This window comes from Cervus canadensis, chromosome 1 (assembly GCF_019320065.1).
Source record: "Cervus canadensis isolate Bull #8, Minnesota chromosome 1, ASM1932006v1, whole genome shotgun sequence".
NCBI lineage: Eukaryota > Metazoa > Chordata > Mammalia > Artiodactyla > Cervidae > Cervus > Cervus canadensis.
The window spans coordinates 74771421-74793644 of record NC_057386.1 but is presented as its reverse complement, the minus strand read 5'-3'; the positions used below and the strand labels follow the sequence as shown (position 1 = coordinate 74793644).

At 37.5% G+C, this 22224-nt stretch overlaps 1 protein-coding gene across 9 annotated transcripts in view; it reads left to right on the top strand.

The window, feature by feature from the left end:
• Nucleotides 1-22224, top strand: part of IL15 (interleukin 15) — a 93891-nt gene that overhangs the window by 19064 nt on the left and 52603 nt on the right. For 3 of the 9 annotated variants that reach the window (XM_043485666.1, XM_043485674.1, XM_043485682.1), the window contains one exon: nucleotides 11271-11392. The exons of 5 other annotated variants lie outside the window; for them this stretch is intronic. The gene's annotated coding sequence lies outside the window, so the exon portion shown is untranslated. Of the gene's footprint in view, nucleotides 1-11270; nucleotides 11393-16113; nucleotides 16138-22224 lie in introns of those variants that run through there. One more of the 9 variants, XM_043485733.1, reaches the window with a different exon arrangement.

The following is a 22224-nucleotide window of genomic DNA, read 5'->3' as shown; positions in this document are numbered from 1 at the left end:
TATATAGAACTTTAAAAAGCATTTTCTTTACTTTTTAGACATTTCAATGCAACTATTTAATCAGGAACTGAAGACCAAAATAATAGTAACAACTCATTTTCATGGAGTATTCACTATGTGCTAAGCCATATTTTAAGTGCTTTATCTGTTTTGCTTATTTAAATATTAATAGACTCTTAAGGATCTTCCCTGGTGGTACTACTGGTAAAGAACCCACCTGCCAATGCAGGAGACATAAAAGATGCAGGCTTAATCCCTGGGTTGGGAAGATCCCCTGGAGAAGGACATGACAACCAACTTCAGTATTCTCTCCTGTTGAGTCCCAAGGACAGAGGAGCCTAGAGGGCTATACCATCTCAAAGAGTCGGACACACACAGAGACTCTTCTTTACTTATCTTTGTTTCCTATATCTTTTTGCTTCCTCCCCAAATTATTTCAAACAGGGTAAATGAAGGGTGAATTTTTCAGAGGTCTCATATGCCTGTGGATATTCTCATTTTGTCTGCACATTTAAATAATGGCTTCCTTGGATATTTAATACTAGGTGCAAGGCTATTTTTCTTCAACACTGTGGGGACTCTATTATCTTCTTGCATTTGGTGTTTCTTTCAAGAAGCCTGATGTCTGTCTGACTTTTGTCTGCTTTCACTGTACTGAATATTTCCAAGGTTCCTCCTTGGCCTGAATATTCTTGAATGCACTAGAATATTCCTGACTCTCAGTTTTTAATTTATCTTCCCTGCTACTCTGTTATCTTCTTTATTTTGAGGTCTTATATTTGCAATTTTAGAAACATCTTGATTACTATATTCTCATTTCTGTCCTTTTATTTTGTTTGCAGACCACAAGTGGACAGAAGTTGAAATTTCTGCTCTCATCTTCCATGTCATTTGACTCTTCCTTCATTTTCCTTATCTAATTGTTAGGCCCTAATGCGTCTGAGGACAATGCTTGATCCAACTGTGTAGCTCATTCTCTCACTCTACAGTGGTTTTTCATCCTGCATTCAAGCTATTTGGCTAATTCCTTACTTTATCACTTATTTTTAAAATATTTATTATACCCATTTATTTCTTCACAATTTCTTCCTCTTGACTCATGTTTCCAAAATCCTTCTTACTGCTCCAGTATTTATTATTTTTAAAAAAAATTGTTGGAGTATAGTTGATTTGTAATGTTGTGTTAGTTGCAGCTGTATAGCCAAATGAATCAGTTGTACATATATACATATTCAGTCTTTTTATATTCTTTTCCCATTTGGGTCATTATAGAGTATTACGTAGAGTTCCCTGTGCAATACGGTAGGTTCTAATAGTTATCTATTTTATATATAGTAGTATGTACAAAGCAACTATACCCCAATTTAAAAAAAAAGATGCATTCTGGGGGAAGGTGAGGGATAAATTGGGAGATTGAGATTGACGGGTACACGCTGCAAGGTGTTTATTATTTTTTAAAATTCTTGTTTAAATTCTTAGTTCTTCCATTAGGCTTTCCCCATCTGGCATATATTTTTCTAGTTTTTGTCACTCTTTTATGGAATTCCCTATATATTGTTCCTTGTAAGATTATATTTCTTAAATTAATATCTTTGTTAGCCTAGTGTTATCAGCTGAAAGACAAAGCCCTCAGCTCTTGACAGTTCTCCAAATGTGTTGGGCGGGGCACCAACAGGTTGAAGACACTCTGTTGTCATTGTTGTTGTTGAGTTGCTAAGTCGTGTCCGACTCTTTGCAACAATATGGGCTGCAGCACGCCAGGCTTCCCTGTCCCTCACTGCCTCCTGGAGTTTACTCAGTTTCTTGCCCATTCAGTCAGTGGTGCTATCTAACCATTTCATCCGCTGCTGCCCCTTTCTCCTTTTGCCTTCAATCTTTCCTGGCATCAGGGTCTTTTCCAATGACTCTTCGCATCAGGTGGCAAAAGTATTGGAGCTTCAGCTTCAATATCTGTCCTTCCAATGAATATTCAGGGTTGATTTCCTTTTGGATGAACTGGTTTGATCCCCTTGCTGCCCAAGGAACTCTCAAGAGTTATTTCCAGCACCACAGTTCAGAAGCATCAATTCTTCTGAAGACTTTTTACTGGATTTAACAGTTCCATGGCTCTGTACTCTTCCAACACCTTGTTTTCCAGATATCCTTCCCAGTCTTTTGCTATTGGTGCCCTGCTCTCTGGTAGTTATGATGGAAAAATCAGTGTTCTAATGATAAGAGCAATGTTCATAATGTTCTAATGATGAATAGAATAGAAGGATGCTGATCTGCATGGAGTCCAGTAAGAGAAAAGATAGTGACCATCACCATTATTTACATGAGGCCAAAGAGACTGGTTTTATTTCTACAAAGACGAATGTTTGTGATCCCAGCACATGGTTGTGATACTTTTAATGCTATTTGCTTAGAAGGCTATGTCCTATAGCTGAATGAAGATAGTTTTCTATCTCATAGCTATAGTCTATGAAACTTTTAGTTTGTTCACTGAAGTTAATAGTGCAGCCTCTGTTATTTAGGAATAGCTCTGATGCAAGAAGCAACCTCCTACATTTACCTTTTTGTAATCCCTTATGATAACAAACAAAAAAGCTCTCAAAAGAAATCTAACATCTTAAACTACAAAAATGCAGCCATCTTGGGCATCTTGTACAAGTACACCCAGCAGAAAGGGTCAAAATCTTAAAGACTCTAACAAATATATAATCCCATAGAAGGAATTGAGTATTTCAATCCCGTGGAGGCACAGTAAATCCTTGATGATGTCTATAGCTCCAGGAGTTGGTGATGGACAGGGAAGCCTGGCATGCTACAGTCCATGGGGTCACAAAGAGTTGGACACGACTGATCAACTGAACTGAACTGAAGTAAAAACAGAGAAAAATGGAAAACAAAGTTTAGAAAGAATAAAGGAATAGCAGTCTATTCATAGTAGTAGTTTTAGTAGCCATTAAATAAGAATATTTAATAATCTCATGTCTGTGTCTTTAACAAAATCATCTATAACATTTTGCTAGATTTCATATATAAGTATTAATAATATACAATATTTGTTTTTCTCTTTCTGACTTACTTCACTCTGTATGATAGTCTCTAGGTCCGTCCACATCCCTGCAAATGATCCAGTTTTGTTCTTTTTCATGACTGAGTAATATTCCATTGTATAAACATATCAAGGGGGAAAGGGGAAGGTAGGATGAATTGGGAGGTTGAGAATGATGTATATACACTATTTATACCATATATAAGATAGATAACTAATAAGAACCTACTGTATAGCTCAGGGAACTCTACTTAATCCTTTCTGGTGACCTACATGGGAAGGAAACCCAAAATAGAGAAGATACATGTATATGTATAGCTGATTCACTTTTTGTTTACAGTAGAAACGATTACAGCATTGTAAAGGAACTATACTCCAATAAAAATTCACTCAAAAAAAGAATATTTAATGAGACCTATGAAAGAAGAGGTAGAGAGCTAAAACTGCTTTAAGTCTCCTAACTGAAGGGCAGCCATTCTGTTGACTGTTCCTGGATAATGACACACAGCTCTAGTGGAAAAGAAGGAACCCACTGGTGCTGAAAAGGTCGGGAATTTCCACTGCCCAGTCCAGGGAAGAGAAGGCCAGCAGCCCCACGGACCACATGGGACTTGGGAATGTAAGCACGCTGCCAGTTGAATAAACTTGATTGATAGAAACATCCAGCCACCTAGTTTTGTAAGCACTACTGCTTTGCTCTGTAGACTTGAGAAGTTTAATCTACTTGTCAGGAAGGAACCTACAAGCAATGCCTTAGAAACAAGACCTTTGGGATTACTACAGCAAATCTGTGGCCATGGTGTTGATTCAGAGATTCAATGCTTGGGATAAATCATTTCACCCATTGCATAAAAAGCCCAATATTTGGAATGGGGAATATCAGAGGCCTAATATCAGCAAGAAATATAAAACCATAGGAGAATGGTAACCAGCTCTTGTGAACTGGAAATGGGTTGCTGAGGAATTATCGGGCTAAAGTACATATGTGGTTAATAAAAGATCAAGTTTGACTTAGGGTTTTTTTTCTCTTAATTTTAAGTGTTTCTGGGATTGTGGTAATTGTCCTTTTTGCTTCTGTTAGAGATCGGTGAGAAGCAAGAGAAATGTTTGAATCCAGTTATTTGCCAGCAGGAGATGTGCTGTATAATTAAGCTGTCGTTTTCACTGATAGGTTATTATCAGCAGGTAATAAGAAATGCACATCATTATAAATTGTCACACGGCATTTCATGCCACAATAGATGAGGTATGTCTTCCACGGCAGCACCAAGCAATCATGTAGAGATTGGTGCCATTATGGCAGTTATAAATCACAACATACACTTTAATAGTTAAACAATTATCTGTAGTGGCAGTACTGGAAAATTGTTTAGTAATGATTGGCTAACTTTTATGATGAAGAATAATTTTGATATGGATCGTTTTCTATAAAACCTGAAGAAGGCAAAAGAAGAACACTCATTTGAAACATGTACTTAGGAGCTTTTTGGTTTGGTGCTCATTTATCTTTAACTGCAAATATTTGAAGGATCAGAAAGTCACCAAAATAGCTTTCCATATATAATTTTAGAGAGTTTAAAATTATTATGTATTTCATATTTTTATTCTAGGTAGATAGATACTACATAATAAGACTAAGGACACCCAAAATCAAGTCTATCTGATTTTCTCTTTGGAAAGCCATGAGTTAGCAAGGGAATGTCTGGGCTTAAGGGATAAAAGGAAAATACTGCTTTGTTCTTGAAGGGCTAAAGCTAAAGTTTTGTCTTCCATCTTTCTGTTTCCTTTCTCTTGGTATTATTCCTTTGTTATTTTTCTTCTCTTTCTTCCCTCGTCACAATTCTTATGTTATTCAAAAATGAGCTCAAGGCTACCCACTATAAAAACTTCATGTGGACTGACCCAACTTTCTTTTATCCTTTAATTCTGTTGTCTTAGACTTTGCTCTACTCATGGAAAAGTTTAATAGACCTCTTTGTGAGAATTGTATTTTATTTTTTTTCAGGAAGTATTATTATTTTTTTAATAAATTTATTCATTTTAATTGGAGTCTAATTACTTTACAATATTGTATTGGTTTTGCCATACATTGACATGAATCCGCCACGGGTGTGCATGTGTTCCCCATCCTGAACCCTCCTCCCAGCTCCCTCCCCATCCCATCCCTCTGGGTTATCACAGGGCACCAGCCTCGAGCACCCTGTCTCATGCATGGAACCTGGACTGGTGATCTGTTTCTTTGTGGGAATTTTAAAATCATAGCAAGGGGTTTATGTGTTTCTAACTAGACCATTGCAGGCCAAAGTATCAAAATGTTTATTCACAAAATTTGGCCCAGTGAAGAGCTTGCCCCAGAATGTAAATGCACCATACCACTAACATGTATTTAGTTCATCTGACTTTTTTTTCTCTAACAAGACTTTTCTGAAGAAAGATTTAGTGCATGCTTGCTTCATTATAAACTGGTATTTGAATAGCATTGACCTAGACTGTTAGAATGTTAAAGGCCACTTTGTTACTTTCCAGTCCCATGGGAGGGGTAGAAGAGCCTGTTTGGGAGGGACAAGATGACTGGCTCATGGTGAGGTGTAATATTCACAGTAGTGATAGTCACTGAGAGGTAACATTTTACCTGTTCACTGTGTCCTATGAAATCTGCACGAAAGAGCTTGTTTGAGCCTCACAATAACCCAATGAGGTTAGTTTTCTCATTTTCCCTATTCTCCAAATGAGGAAACTGAGGCTCTAAGAGACCAACTTTCCCTAAACCGTACTTCTAGTAGGTGCCTAAGTTGGAATTCAACCCATTTATGTCTGAAATCAATTTCTGTACTATACCTAGAACAGTGTTATCCAGAAGTTTTCACAGTGATGAAAATGTTCTCTGTCTGCCGTGTCCAGTCTGGTACCCACTAACCATGTGTGACTTTTGAGCCCTTGAAATGTGGCTGGCTCAACTGGGGATGTGAATTTCTAGTTGCATTTCATTTTAATTAATTTACATTTATATTTGAATAGCCACATGTGGCTAGTGGCCATTGTATTGGACAGCGCCACTTCAGATGCTTTTAAGTGTTGCTGACTATAGGTTTATAAGGGGAAAACTAAACCAGGAAAATACATTAAGAGAATGTGCTAGTCTTTCTCCATTTTTAGAATTTCCCTAGACCTCAAATTTAAAAAAAAAATTTTTTTTCAGGAAGGAAGGACGGCTTTAAATCTATCGCTATATAGAGGCAGTAGGATTCAATTAAAAAGCAGACAAATGATCTACCATCTCCTCTGGTTCAGACACTCCACTGGGCTTTGGGAATTATGAATAAATGAATAAAATATGATTCCTGTCTTCAAGGAGCTCACAGTACAAATAACTTTGTAGAGGATGTTATACATTTTCCAGAGTTTCTTCATATATGATTAGACAAAGTATTTAAATATCTGCTACCTAATATTTTGCAGTGTTTTGCTTTTAATTTTTAATAGTATAATTGTTTGAAGAGGTCATCTATTTCCATAGTTTAAAATTAAAATGTCAAAGTGCTTTTAATTTTCTTCTATAGAAACAACTAGTGCTATCATTTTCTAATGTATGCCTTTACAAATATTTTATGCATGCAGAAGAAAATGTACACATATATTTAATCCTTCCCTTTTTTTAGAACAAAGTACACACAGTCACCTAACCTTGCTGTTTGGACTAAAAATATATACTTTGGATACTTTTTCATTCTAGGACTTAAAGAATTTCTTATTTCTTTCCATGGATTCATAATATTTCATGAAATGGTCATAATTTGTAACAACATTCCTCTGTTGTTTTCTTTATCATTCCCCCATTGTTATGTACATTCTTTTGCCATTACGGGAGGGATTGACATGTGGAACTTTACCAATTATATTCTCATGTGAGCTAGAGTGAACTGCATTCATGTTTACCAGAGCATATTCCATAGAGTACAGATCTCAGATGTTCAATGTAAGAAGAGGGTTCTGTGGTTAAATAACTTCTGGATATTCATTGAAGATTCACAGTGCACATTGTCAAATTAAAGGTTATCTCCCCCACCCCAATCTATGTAGGGTTGATCCAAGTGTTTCTCAGCCATACATTTTCTCAGCTAAGAGAATATAATCTTTTTGTAGACTGGCTTCCCTGGGAAGCAGACTCTGAGACAGAATTGTACATGCAGGAGTATCACGGGGTGTGTCCTCAGGAACACCCGATGGAAATGAGGGGGATGGAAGTAAGTGGGTAGAAGGACAAATTGAACTGCAGTGCAGTTGGAGCAAAGACCTCAGCCAGTCAATCCCAAAAGGAGTTCTCTGAAGCTCGATGACCCTTTAGGAGTGCTCCAACTCCAGGAAAGGAGGCCAGGTCTCCAGGGAGGGGACCACTGAGGGCATCTCTGCAGAGACTCAGCTCTGAGCTCTCAGCTAGGGAGTGCCTCCATGTTCACTACAGTTCTGCCGGGCGTCTTTGCACCTTTTATGGAAAGGCATAACAATCCTTAGATGGCTTTGCTGGTCAGAGGAAGGCCTTTCCTTTGGGAACTATTTATCCTCTTTGACATACGGGTGCCTGGATGGAAGTTGTTTAGAGTATCAAACACTCTTTGATTCTGTTCCATTTCAGTGTGTACAAATTGAAGTCCAAAGTAAGAGACAAAAATTTTTCCCAAACATGCATTTGGCCACAGAGAAGCCAGTGATCTGGATCGGTCAGCCTTAACTGCTATGTGGAGATGGAGGACATGCATTGTTATGGCATTTTCAAGAATGTTGCATTAGTTGAGGCAGGTTGTTGGGGCAAATGGCAGCAGAGCTGAGTTGAATTTGGTTTTAAATATTTTCATTACCCCTTCTTAGGTATTTCCTGAAGAAGCTTGCCTCCTATTTTCTAGAAACATTAGCCCTTGTTGCTAATAATTGAAAGATTAGGCAACAGAGGACATGAAAGGCAGGGATCTATCTAGCTTTAAATCAGAGGTGCAGGTGCTCTTATTCATCCTCTCTTTTGAAACTTAAAAGGGTAAACGTACATGTGTGTGAAGTTGCTTCAGTTGTGTCCAACTCTTTGCAACCCTGTGGACTGTAGCCCACGAGGCTTCTCTGTCCATGGATTCTCCCGGCAAGAATACTGGAGTGGGTTGCCATTTACTTCTTTAGGGGAATCTTCCCGACCCAGGGATCAAGCCCATGTCTCTTATGTCTCTTGCATTGGTAGGTGGGTTCTTTACCACTACTGCTACCTGGGAAGCCCAGGGGGTAGCCAAAAAGTCATAGCAACTCTCAGGGTCCTTCCTTTTGAGAATCAGATGGGTCTGAGTGCTCATCCTGTGCCTTTCAGCATATTTGCTGATTTCATTCTCATGCATCCTGTGGAATTCTCAGTTGTGTGCCTATCCAGGAAGCTTATTTCTTGGTTTCAGAGGGAAAATGCCCAAGGAAGAGATCTCTGTTAGGCGTTCCTGATCAAGTTGATGAATGTTTGTAGAATGGATGGGAAAACATCCAAGAAAAATCTCAAAGAATACGTTCTTCTGAGATAATAGAGTTCAGTTCAGTTCAGTTCAGTCGCTCAGTCGTGTCCGACTCTTTGCGAGCCCATGGACTACAACATGCCAGGCTTCCCTGTCCATTGCCAACTCCCAGAGTCTATCCAAACTCATGTCCGTTGAGTTGGTGATGCCATCCAACCATCTCATTCTCTGTCGTCCCCTTCTCCACCTGCCCTCAATCTTTCCCAGCATCAGGGGCTTTTCCGATGAGTCAGTTCTTTGCATCAGGTGGCCAAAGTATTGGAGTTTCAGCTTCAACATCAGTCCTTCCAATGAACACCCAGGACTGATCTCTTTTAGGATGGACTGGTTGGATCTCCTTGCAGTCCAAGGGACTCTCACGAGTCTTCTCCAATACCACACTTCAAAAGCATCAGTTCTTCGGCACTCAGCTTTCTTTATAATCCAACTCTCACATCCATACATGACTACTGGAAAAACCATAGCCTTGACTAGATGGACCTTTGTAGGCAAAGTAATGTCTCTGCTTTTTAATATGCTGTCTAGGTTGGTCATAACTTTCCTTCCAAGGAGTAAGCGTCTTTTAATTTCATGGCTGCAGTCACCATCTGCAATGATTTTGGTGCCCCCCAAAAATAAAGTCTATCACTGTTTCTACTGTTTCCCCATCTATGGCAATATGAAGTGATGGGACCAGATGCCATGATCTTAGTTATCTGAATGTTGAGCTTTAAGCCAACTTTTTCACTCTCCTCTTTCACTTTCATCAAGAGGCTCTTTAGTTCTTCACTTTCTGCCATAAAGGTGGTGTCATCTGCATATCTGATATTTCTTCTGGCAGTCTTGATTCCAGCTTGTGCTTCATCCATATCATGATGTCCTCTGCATGTAAGTGAAAAAAGCAGGGTGACAATATACAGCTTTCACGTACTCCTTTTCCTATTTGGAACCAGTCTGTTGTTCCATATCCAGTTCTAACTGTTGCTTCCTGACCTGCATACAGATAATAGAAGTAGGAAGAAAAACCAGGACTAAGGAGTTGGCTGTTGTATGAGCATGATGCAGAGGAGAAAGCAAAAATAAGAGGGAGATAAAGGTTTGGTTAATGACTGTGTCTTAAGATCAACTTTTAAGTTGAATAAACATTTTTCTCAAAAATCTTTTTTTCTTTCAACAAAAATCTTCATAAGGATTCTTGTTATTCTTATTGTTATATAATAGTAAAGGATTAGGTGAAAGATTGTTAAAAAGGGAATTTGAAAGGGAATAAACTATAAAAGTCACTTCTAGAGAGTGGGAGAAATGATAGAATAGGAATTTGCCTAACAAAATGAGTTACTGTTTTTGAACAGTCATTGCCTCTTCCTTTTTCCTTCATAACACATGGTATCAAAGACCTAGGTATGCTGACTCTTCAGTGTTTCAGGTACAACTTCTTTCATCTTTCATAATCCATTTGTAATTATCCATTCACAAAATTATCAGATCAGGTAGCATCTTGGTCACTTCCAATTATTGATTTGTCTAGTCCATTTAAAATTCCAGTCTCATCTCCAGATGTTCACTCAGCTCAAGTTAAGCCTGTGGGACCAGTTGAGGGAAGAGGGTGTGGTCCACATCTTCATGCTTTCTAACCTCCTTCTGGTTTTAAGCACTGGAAGTTGAGGGCCTAGAGGGTGGTGAAGGTCAGACATACCAGATGGCTCCTGACTTAACTAGGCTATTCTCTGTTAGCTGTTGCTTCCCTTCCTGGCTAACAGGAACAGGTTATTGATACGTTCTGTGTGGGAGGTTCCAGAATTGGGCTTTCCCTGCCCTTTCAGATCTGTACCCCCTGGGGAGGGGGTACAGCACAAGATCAAGATGCCAGCTGATTGAGTTCTCTGGGCGAAGCCTCCCTTCCTGGCTTGCAGATGGCTGCCTTCTTGCTGTGTCTTCATGAGGTGTAGAGAGAGAGGAAGGAAACAAGTGCTCTAATACCACTTCTCATAACTCCACATTAATCCCATCATGAGGGTCCCACCCTTATAACCTCCTTTAACCCTAGTCACCTTCCAAACCCCATCTTCAAATACCATTACAATGGGGGCTAGGGCCTCAACACAAGAATTCTGGTGAGACACAGCTCCGTTTATAACACAGTGCCTCTTGTGTATAGTCCCATAGTACTTCCTGTCATGTTGCTGACTGGTGATCCAATCATTGCCTCTCACTTCCCATGCTAGTATTTTCGTCTTCTGTATATGGACCAGTCATGGGGTCTTGGGGTGGAGTTGATGGTTTTGAGGTAGGAGAAGTAGAGTAAGGGTTTGCCTGCCTCTGAATTCTCCCTGGAGTAGGTGTCTAGACATAGATACAAAACTCTCTTTAGAATGTAGGGCAGCTTAATGCTTCTTTATCCCCCAGTATGTGGTTCTCATCACCAGTTCCAGGGCAAGAGTAAAAAAATCCTCCTTTTAAATAATGTATGATTATTTTTTCCCCAAATAAAGCAGCTATATTCAACATGGATGAGAGTTAAATTATGAGGAAGGCTGAAGATTTTAGGGACAATTAATTTTAAAAAGTTCCTATTGTCTTCTGAAGCCCTCTCCATATGAGTCTTCCCGTCTTTTCCAGCATCATCAGATGCAGAAGTAATTATAAATTCAAAGAAGGGAAGATTATTCAGTACATAATTTTTAATCTCTTTATCCTGCCCTTGACCCCTACAGAATCCATTTCTACATATGGTCACGTGGCTCTTCAAAATAATGTCTCATCATGTGCCATGTTGGTGATGTCACAGGAAGTCAAGAAGTCAATGTTAGCAGATAGCCAGCATATAGGAAGTCATGTAAGTAAAGTTTTAAGAATTACATCATACAGTACAGACCCATTTATGTAATAATGTAATTAACAATAATGATGATGTGGCAAACAAAGAGATATTATATATGTACCTGAGATTTCTAAGAAGTGAGCATCTTAGTAAAAACTAAAATGCCATTTGTCATAGAAGGTTGAAAGCATTTTCTGAGGACAGAGAACATTATAACAGGACAAACAACATAACAGAGGTAGGCAAATTTTCTTCTGAAAAAAGCCAGACAGTCAATATTTTAGGCTTTTCCAGCCAAATGATGTCCACTGCAACTACTCAACTCTACCCTTATATACTGAAAGTATTAGGAAAGTATAGACATAGATGGGCATGGCTTTATCCTAACAAAACTTGTATTAACCAAAACAAACGGCAAGTGAAATTTGGCCTGTGGGTCAGTTTGCCAACCCTTCGCATATTAGTTGAAGAAATTGTGCCTCTCACTTTTTGCTGTTATTAAGTCAAGTTTAAAGAAACTAGTGTACTTAGAATTAGATAATAAAGGTAATGCAGCGATCCAATCTCTGAATGATTTTACAAAGGTAAGGAGATCAGAGAATAATATAGATAGAGGTCTAGAATGACTATTTGAAACTTTTGAAAAGTAAGAGCAATGTAAAATCAAGTAGTCTCAAGAACTAAACAAAATAAAGTCACAGAAATGGAAATCCAAGGAAATAGCTTCTTTTTGATAAAGTGAACACTTGTGTTTAATTTTACTTTCAGTTATAACTCTGTTAGAAAAATTCTAGTACCATGTGTTTAGATCAGAATATGCAGTAGAGTAAATACAGGGGTTTATGAAAAGTGAAACCCTTTATGAGAATCCTAAGAGGAAAAAAAGTAATTCCTTTCTTATGCAATCATTTCTGGCCTACTAAGATAATAAAGTGAATATAAATTGAAAGAAAAAGAATGAAGAAAATGTCCTTTGTTTACAAAGTAAGACATATCTTCTAACTCCATGTGTTTCTTTGAAACTGCTCTGTTTCATAGAATTTTTATTAAGAATTCCCTAAACTTGAGAAACAACTTACTGACAGTCTTAGAGATAAACATTTTATGTGTAGCTACCACTGAAGACTCAAAGAAGAAGTTGGAGAGCCCTTTGGATGTTGAGGAATAGAACTTGGGACATTTTTGTCACGGCAACATAGCTCTAAATTGTCACTGTTTATGAAAATGAATAAACATGTTATTTAAAAAATTCCATTATGATCAATTCTGGGGCAAAAACCAGGGGAATTTTCATTAAGTGAAATCATACTTGAAATATGCAAGAAATTAAGCAGGAATGTCCCCTCAGTTGATTTGAAGTCATAACAAAAGTACTTTCTGTTCACTGGAATTTTTTATTCCTAGTTTTTGAGCAGGTGGTTTCTTGAGTTTAGGGATTCTTAATAAAAATGCAGAGCAGCTTCCTTTGGGGTCCTTAAAAACAACCCTTCTGATGGTTTGTGGAGGCCTGCAATAGCTGTTCTTATCTGTGGGAGAGCGTCTCAAGATTTTTGTTTTATTGTTATCTTTCTGATTATCAAAATAACGTGCTATCATAAGAGTGAAGAGTAAAGAAAAGTATAAAGTGAGAAAAACATTAGCACTAATGCAATAACTAAGAGGCAGATTATTACATGAGTCTTTCCAGGGCTATTTTTTTCTACATGGTTGATATAAAAAATATTGAAAATTTGCCTTGTACTTTTGTCTAACAGCAAACTGTGACATTTCCTTGTGATATTACATAAGTTGATATTACTTTTCATGTGTATATAATACTTCAATTTAAATGTATCATAACCTATTATAATGTCATTAATTTAATGTTATTAAAAGAAAACTTCAGTAAGTATATTTTTTAATAAATCTCTGACCAGATTTTTGAAATTTTTATTAGGAATATTTTCTAGGAGAATTCAAATGTTTAAAGTTATAAATGGTATGCAAGACATATTCCAGAAAATATGTACAGATTTACGTCTTCATCATCCCGTTGTGAGTCTTGGTGACACTACATTCTCCTCAATGTTGACATTTAACAATTTTAAAGCAATCTTTCCTGGTTCCATGATGAGCAGTGGATTGGACCAAATATAATTCTCATCTTGGAAATCATGCATTAATAGAATGGGTCTGGGGAAAGACTCACAAACTAAGTCTAAAGCAAAACTCAGAGATAGTGAAAAAACTGTAAAATCTGAAGTGAAAAGCTGTAAAATCCAAACCCATGGGTTGTAGACTAAAGCACCTGAGGCTGGTGACATTTGCACAGGAAGTTCTACTGCGGGACTGAGAGAAATGGAACTATGGGGGGCGCCCTGTGATGACATTTGTCAGCAATCACCAACGGGAAGGAAAGAGCCCAGTTCTGCATGGGGACTGAGCTTGAGCAGGGAGTCATTGCCAGGAGAAACGGAGAAAGGTTCTTTGTCCCCATGAGTGGCAGATCTCAGAAAACACATTTTTCAAAAAGGAGGGAAATGCATTGGTACGAAGTGGCTGTGTCCCTCAGGGACAGGTGGGGTCGGGTACCAGATCATATCCTGGATTTCCTGCATGGGGTTTCCTCCTGATGGAAATGTGGGCAGGTTCACAGGCTGTCTGGCTAATCTTTGCCCAGTGGGATGTAGGAGTTAGTAACACATTCTTGCAAATCTTGCCCCTTCCTCTGCCTGGGGTTGACTACAAAGGTGCCGTTTCTGCAGCTCTGTGCCCTAAAGAATGGCCAGCCTGCCTGGGCACTTCCTTCTAGGGGCTTCCTGTCCTGCTGCTTTCCCATTTTTAGCTTCTCTTGCCTTCTTGGAAGTGCAGTATTTACTAGAATCCTTTTTCTGTGCCTAATGATGATGTCACATCTTTTTTATTTGCTTGAATTCTGTTGGAATTTCTTTGGATTCGTGAGTTCTTTAAGAAGTCTATTTATTTTTCACACAATTGAGAACTGAGAAAATAAACTAAGAGTTTATTATTGATTTCACAGCCAGAATTCTATCAGATAATAAACACTGAATAATTTTAGTTCCTTAAATGTAATGACTTGCTTTGTGGTCCATCACATGGTTACCTTTGGCAAATATTCCAGAAGTAGAAGAGTGAATTTTTCCATTTTGAGGTACAATGCATCATACATGTCAGTTAGGTCAAGTTTTTTTTTTTTTTTTTTCAGGCCTACTCTATCGTTGATGAATTTTCTTTCTCTGTTGTTCTCTTAGCTTTTGAGAGAGATATTTTAAAGTCACCCAGATGATGGTGAATTTGCCTTTTTCTCTTTTCTCTAGTTCTACTAGCTTTGCTTTATAACTTTAAAGCTCTAATTTTTAGGAGGCTGCATTTTTTATCATGATATACCCCTGGTGGATGGACCTTTTACTGGGTATGAAATGCCCACCTATCTTTCTAGTAAATGACTGGCCTTCAAGTCTGCTTTATCCAAAATTAGTAGAGCTGCCCCAGCTTATTTTTTTTCAGTGTTTGCATGATACATGTTTTCCCCTCCATTTCACCCTGACATTGTCCTTATACTATAGGTATACATCCTATAACAAGAGGTAGCTGTGTCTTACATTTTTGTTTTTAACTTAATCTGGCAATCCTAGTCTTTTACATAGAGTATTTAGTCCATTTTCATTTAATATAATTACTGATATAGTTGGAATCGTATCTACCAGGATACTGTTTGTTTCCACTTGACTCATCTCTTTATGTAGTTTTATCCTTCCTTTCTTGACTTTATATGGATTAATGGGTTTTTAATGGATTCCTCTACTAATTTATTAATTAATATTATTTCACTCTTTATTTTTCCCTTAAATATTAAATGTATCTTTTAAAATTGTAGCTTAAGATATTGTTACCTAGATATTACAGTATGCATCATTTGCATATTACACCCTATCTAATGATTTTTTAAAAGAAGAGAGTACTTCAATGTGATTTAAACCCTTCCAGAGGAATATAAACTCAGCTTGCTTTAATGAAGGGAGATTATCATTGACACCTAAACGTGCTCAAAATTTCACAAGAAGAAAACTCTTTTCAATTTTATTTATGAATATCAATGAAAAACTCTTCAGAAAATTATTTGCAGCTCATCAAAGGAATTATGTATTCTTGATGAAGTAAATTTCATTCCAGGGATGAAAGATTATGAAGCCTATTTAAATATTTCATTGTAATAGTTGATCTAAGGGAAAAATCATATGTTAATTTCTACTCATTTGATAAAATTTAGCAAGCATTCTGGATGTTTTAAAAAAGAGAGACACCTCATTAAAGAAAGAGTCAAACATTTTATAACCATGACAGAACAATAAACTGTATGTTCACACATACACATACACAGACTCAGTCCAGTGACATTGTCAATAATGGCTAAATGCTAGAGGTACTTCTGTTATTTCTGCTCAAAAACAAGCAAGATAATTGTGTTTACCTCTCACCCCTGTTAGTGATGTACCAGAGATATTAGTTAACAAAACCAAAAAAGGCAAAGGAATTTGAGGTATGAAATTTAGAAAAGTGTAAGTAAAGCTGTTATTTGTAAATGACTTAATACTTAAAAAGAAAAATGTAATCTAGCTAAACATTTTCTATTGCTCAATTCCAGCAACTAAAAGAGAGAGAGAGAAAAGGTAACTCTCACTCATTAAAAGAAATCATTTGGTTGGCAAAAAGCAAGCCAAAAGAAAAGAAAAACTCTGGAGAAATTCTAAAGGAGACTGGTAAGCTGGGAAAAATATTTGCCTCTCAAATGACCAGGAGTTTTCTCTCTAAATATATTTTAGGAATTGTGGGAGTGTTAAGAATTACAAAGCAATAAAACAGTGTGTGTTAGTCACTAAGTTGTGTCCAACTCTTTGTGATCCCATGGACTGTGGCCCACCAGGCTCCTCTGCCCATGGGATTCTCCAGGCAAGAGTACTGGAGTGGTTGCCCTGCCCTCCTCCAGGGGATCTTCCTGACCCAGGGATCAAACCCAGGTCTCCCACATCGCAGGCAGATTCTTTACCAACTGAGCCGAGTAGGCAAAGATAAATGAACATTAAAAATACAAATAGTGGGCGGCCCTGGTGGCTTCATGGTAAAGAGTCTGCCTGCCAGTACAAGAGACGCAGGTTCGATCCCTGGTTCAAGAAGACCCCACATGCCACAGGTCAGCTAAGCCCGTGTGCCACAAATATTGAGCCTGTGTTCTAAAGCCTACGTGCCGCAGCTACCGAGGCCCGGACACTAGAGACTGAGCCCTGCAAGAAGGGAAGCTGCTGCAGTGAGAGGCCCGTCAACCAGCTAGAGTAGCCCCCTCTGTCCGCAGCTAGAGAAAAGCCCATTCAACAGCGAAAACCCATTACAGTCAAATAAACAAATAACACAAAATAGCACCTTGATTCATAGACAATATGTTCAACCTCATGTGAAGTGCTGCTTGTTATTTAATTTTATTTGAGGAATGTAGAAATAAAAGTACGTATTACTAAATTTGCTTGCATTTCATAAGGAAACTTTTAAGTATTTGCAAGGACTAAAAATGTTTGCCTAAATCAAGACAGAAAGGTGGAGGGGAAACAGGTGAACAGGGACAGGAATCAGGGTACAGTTTCTAAAATGAATATCTTTTCTTTTTTTTTTTTTCTTTTCTTTTTATTTTGTTTTAAAGTATGTACATTACTTTTATAAAAAATATAACAAATGGCAATTTTTTAATTACATGAGTTTCAGCTGTACATTATAATTTGACATCTGTATACGTAGTGATCACTTCCTAAAGTCAATTAAATGTAACTTTTTCCCCAAATTTAAAAAGTAAGAAATGCATTTGAGTCTAATTTGCTTTCTTGATGACTGTAGATATTGGATTCCATAAAGTGTTCATTTGTTGTTTGTATTTTTACTGCAATGATCTTTGTTATTTATATTTAGAGATATTTTTGTTTTTCTTACCGAATTTTATAATCCTTTAAAAATATAAGGAACAAGCACATTTTAGTCTTTTTTTTTCCCACTTTTATTAGTGTTTACCCTATCATTTGGTTTATTGTACATTAACTTATAGAAATATTAATTTTTATTTTGTCAACTCTATCAATTTTATTTTGTTGAATTTTTAAAAAATTGCTTTAAATCCTATCCCCAAATCAGACTTTTATATATTTGCTTCACATCTATTAGGTCTGGTTCCTCTTTATTACTTTTCTACTTCAAAATTGTTCTCACTGTTTTCACTAGTAGATTTTTCCGAGAAGAATGTAAAGATTGTAATGTCAATTTCATTTCCTATGAAATAATTTGGAAAAATATCTCTGTAATGCATAGTGTTTCTATCCAGGAATAAAGTATACTTCTCAAATTATTTGTCTTTTTTGCTTTTTAATTTAGCTTTATTTATTTTTATGTAGTTTAATATAGTCATGTTTATTTTAATTGTACACTTTTGTCAGTAATGTGAGTTATATAATTTCCTCTACATATTGCTAAAATATAGAATGATGAATATGAAAATTATGGTTATTCAGTTTTTATTTTCATTTGTTTTGCTCCAAACCATCTTAAAGAACTTGCCATTTCAGTCTTTGTGATATCTCAAGTACTGTATTTAGCTTTGTTGTATTAAATACTTGTTGAATTTATAAAAGTGATGGTCTTATTTTTTTTGAGTAGTTTTAACTAGAATTTCTTACTTTTTCTACTTTATTAATCAGAAATTCAAAAAAAAGTTCCAAAGTATAACCACCGGGGTATTTTATTCTTACTCCTGAATACAGTGGGGACGCACTGATTTGTTAGTAGCTTAGAAGTCGGTATTAGTTTAAAGAAGACTTGATTATGTTAAGAAGTAACTATTCTATTCCTTTTATTAAGACTTAATTTTTTTAAGAGAATGGATGCTGAATTTTGTGAAATGCATTGTGGGGCACTATTAGCGTTTGAAGCCCAGCTCGAGCACTTAGGAGCACTGTACCAAAGACAGGCTAGCTACTGCTGCTCTCAGCTTTGTCGTTTGTGAAATGGACACAGCAGGTGTTGTATGGCTTAATTCATACCCTGTTTTTTTCAGAACACCACTCTTAGTAAGTCACTCACCTTCAAAGAAAAGTGTCCTTGCTTCTTATAGTCAGCAAGATTAAGAAATAAGTTTGTCTTCTGCTTTTCAAGGCTCTGTGTACTCAGGAAGGAAGGGTGGAGTTGAGTTAGATACTGATTTTTGAGATGTTTAAGTTCTCGTGAGTAGGTGATAAAGTGGAGCGTGTTTATTTTTGTCTTGGTGTCCTAATGTGCGTAATATTCAAAAGCTGACAAAATACTGGTTAGTCCTCTGCCCACAGATCTGCAGGGCTAGTCACAATGCATATAAGCATGAACCTCACTGCCAGTCTATCACTAATAGATACCGATACTATCTATCAGTAAATTACTTATTCATCTTCTGCATGTGTGCTCAGTCCTACCTGACTCTTTACTACCCCAGGGACTTAGCCCGCCAGGCTCTTCTGTCCATGGGTTTCTTCAGACAAGAATACTGGAGTGGGTTGCAATCCCCTCCTCCAGGGGATCTTCCAGACCCAGGGATGGAACTTGCATCTCTTGTGTCTCCGGTATTGGCAGGCGGGTTCTTTACCACTAACTAGTGTCACCTGGGAAGCCCCGTTTCTCTTCTATCTTATCTTAATTCTAATTTTCTTATACAGGTGATTATTTCAATACTCTGTGGAAATCTCATCTGAAATCTTAGCGTTTTTTATGAGGCAGTGGAGATTTGTCTACTGTCACTAGTAGTAAACTTACCTTACAGAACTATAATTTGTACATTAAAATGTCCAGAAAGGAGGTATTCCTTTTATTAATACATATTGTATAATTGTGGTGAAAACACTTTGCGGTTTTATTAAAGCTTGTTAAATTATTGATTTTGTGATAGAGCTAATGCTTAGTACTACATATGCCAGGAAATATAAGCACATCCTTGTCAAGAAGTATTTTCTATGGAATGAAGGATCCTTTTTTTAATTTAAAGCATTTTAAAAAATTTGTTTGTTTGTTCATTTACTTTCGGCTACCCTGGGTCTTGGTTACTGCCCACAGGCTGTCTCTAGTTGCCGCGAGCAGGGGCTTCCCTCTAGTCGTGTGGCTTCTCTTGCTGTGGAGCACCGGCTCTAGCGTGCTGGCTCAGTAGTTGTGGTTCAGGGGCTTGGTTGCTCTCTAGCATGTGGGATCTTCCCGGTCCAGCAATTGAACCCATGTCCCCTGCTCTGACCGGTGGGTTATTTACCACTCGACACCAGGGAGGTCCAATGGAGGACCTTTTGCAAGATAGATCCTGCAGATCCTCTGAGCCTCAGTCTACCTATTCAGGCCATGCTTTTAAACTATCTCTGCTTTAATTGGCTTATCTTCCTTTATGTCACCTTGCTACCGCCTCTCACATACAAGTGTGGCTCTCTCCTTAGCCATCCTCACCATTCTTTTGTGGGTTTTGGCAGAAACTTCTGGATCCCTTCCAGTGAGGAAGTTTGGGTGTGTTAATTCAGTCCTTCTCTCTGCCTAGTTAATCCTCACCTTTATTTTTCTATCACAGTTGGCTGTCTGTTTAGTGGGGGTACCCTTTTTGTTGATATCCATCAGGAATTCCAAAGCATAAGCCAGGACTAAGCCTTACCACCAAATGTACTCTCAACCCACTCCACCAAGGGTACCGATCCCTCAGTGGAGAGTTTATCTCACATCTGTCGTCTCCTACGTGTTTTAGCTTTCTCTCCCTCCTGGCTGAAACATTCACTTGGATCACATCTTTCTGATCTTGAGAATTTTCTACCTGCCTCTTTCTACTTCTACTGTAAAAGGAACTCTATTTAGACAAACTTTCATTTTCCAGGAGCCTCAGGAAAGCCAAGTGGTAGGAATTTTCCAAACAGGATTTGACATTAGTTTAATTCTGAGAGGCATGGTGCAAGAAATTAAGCCAGCCTTCCTGCTTTCCTGCCCTGGTGCTGACAGTTACTAGCTGTGTAACTTTGGACCAGGAATCCCTGTTCCTCAGATTTCTTATCTTTAGAATGATGATAATAACAATTCTTTCCTTACAAAGTTGTTGTAACAAAAAAATTGGTTCATACTATGTAAATGTAATAGCTTAGAACAGTAACTAAGTAGTCAGTACTTGATATTTGTTAGTAATTATTCTTTTATTATGATTTTAAATAATAGTTTAAAAATCCTTCTTTTATATATTTGAAGATGGCGAGCATAAGTAGAATAGAAGGTAGGTAAGTAAATTCTTATTTGTGCGTGCTGAGTTGCTCAGTCTTGTCCGTCTCTTTGTGACCCATTGTACTGTAGCCCACCAGGCTCCTCTGTCCATGGGATTTTTCAGACAAGAGTACTGGAGTGGGTTGCCATTTCCTCCTCCAGGGGATCTTCTCAACCAATGATTGAACCTCGTCTCCTGTGTCTGCTGCATTACAGGCATATTCTTTACCACTAAACCATAAGAGAAGCCCAAAATACACAGATGGAGGAGGTGGGGGTTGAACCTGGGGCCTCGTACATGCAAAGCATGCGATATACCACTGAGCTACACCCCCTGCAACTTCTTATTGGCCACCATTTAATTGGAAAATAAAGTTGGAAATGCAGGTGTCTGATTATGTAGGACTTTGAAAATGCCATATAATTTATTTATTATTTTTAAAGAAACTTTTCTGTTTATTAAAGAAACTCTTTAAATCATTCAAACGTCTTTGTAAACTCCTCCTATGGCTGTACCTCTGTCCTATAAGATCTCAACTCCTAAATAGGTTACTTTTACCTGGGGTTTATTTTCCTCTTTTTTTTTTTAGCTTTTTATTTTATATTGGTGTATAGCCAGTTAACAATGTTGTGATAGTTTCAAGTGAACAATAAAGGGACTCAGCCATACATATACATGTATCCTTTCTCCCCACAAACCCCCCTCCCATCCAGGCTGCCACAGAACATTGAGCAGAGATCCATGTGCTATACAATAATAGGTCCTTTGTTGGTTATCTATTTTAAATATAGCAGTGTGTACATGACCATCCCAAGCTCCCTACCTATCCCTGCCCCTCAGCAACCATAAACTCGAACAATGCTGTATAATTTACACATACAATAGTAAGCAATGGAAAACTTGATACAGTTTAAGTGATTTATGATGATAATAAAGTTGTTGTTTTAAATTAACCCATTAGAGAGGCACAGACAGTAGAATTAAAGAGTGAAACAGAGATTATAGTTATGGGAATTCAGCCTTAAGGTGATGCAAGTTTAGATTAAGTTGTCGAAAATAGCAATGGTGACACACAAAAGCATAGAAATGGTTATTAGGCTCAGAGAGAGGCTCTGGCAATAGGTGTTTCTGAGCCAGGGGTCATGGTTTAAGCAAGTTGAATGAAAGTTAGCAGAGGGTGTTGTCTCGGCAGAAAAACTTTGCTTTTAGATTAATGAAGTTTGAGAAAGTGATAGCCTATTTGGATGGAAATACCATTGACAGTGATCAGACTTCTTTGTGTAAAGGTTCAAATAGCAAATATTTTAATTGTGGGACAACCATTGTCTATGTTACATAGTCTTCTTTTTTAAATTTCTTCTTTTACTAATTTTAAAATGTAGAACAGAAGCTTCAACCTGATTTCCCCCATCAAGCCATATTTTGCAAACCCCTGCTATAATTTATTGTCAGAGAACAGAACGATGGCAGACACGTCTGGGCTAGAGATCTAGATTTCCTAATCTTTAGCACATATATGTTTTGAAAAGTCATTACTGAAGTGGGTTGCCATGCCCTCCTCCAGGAG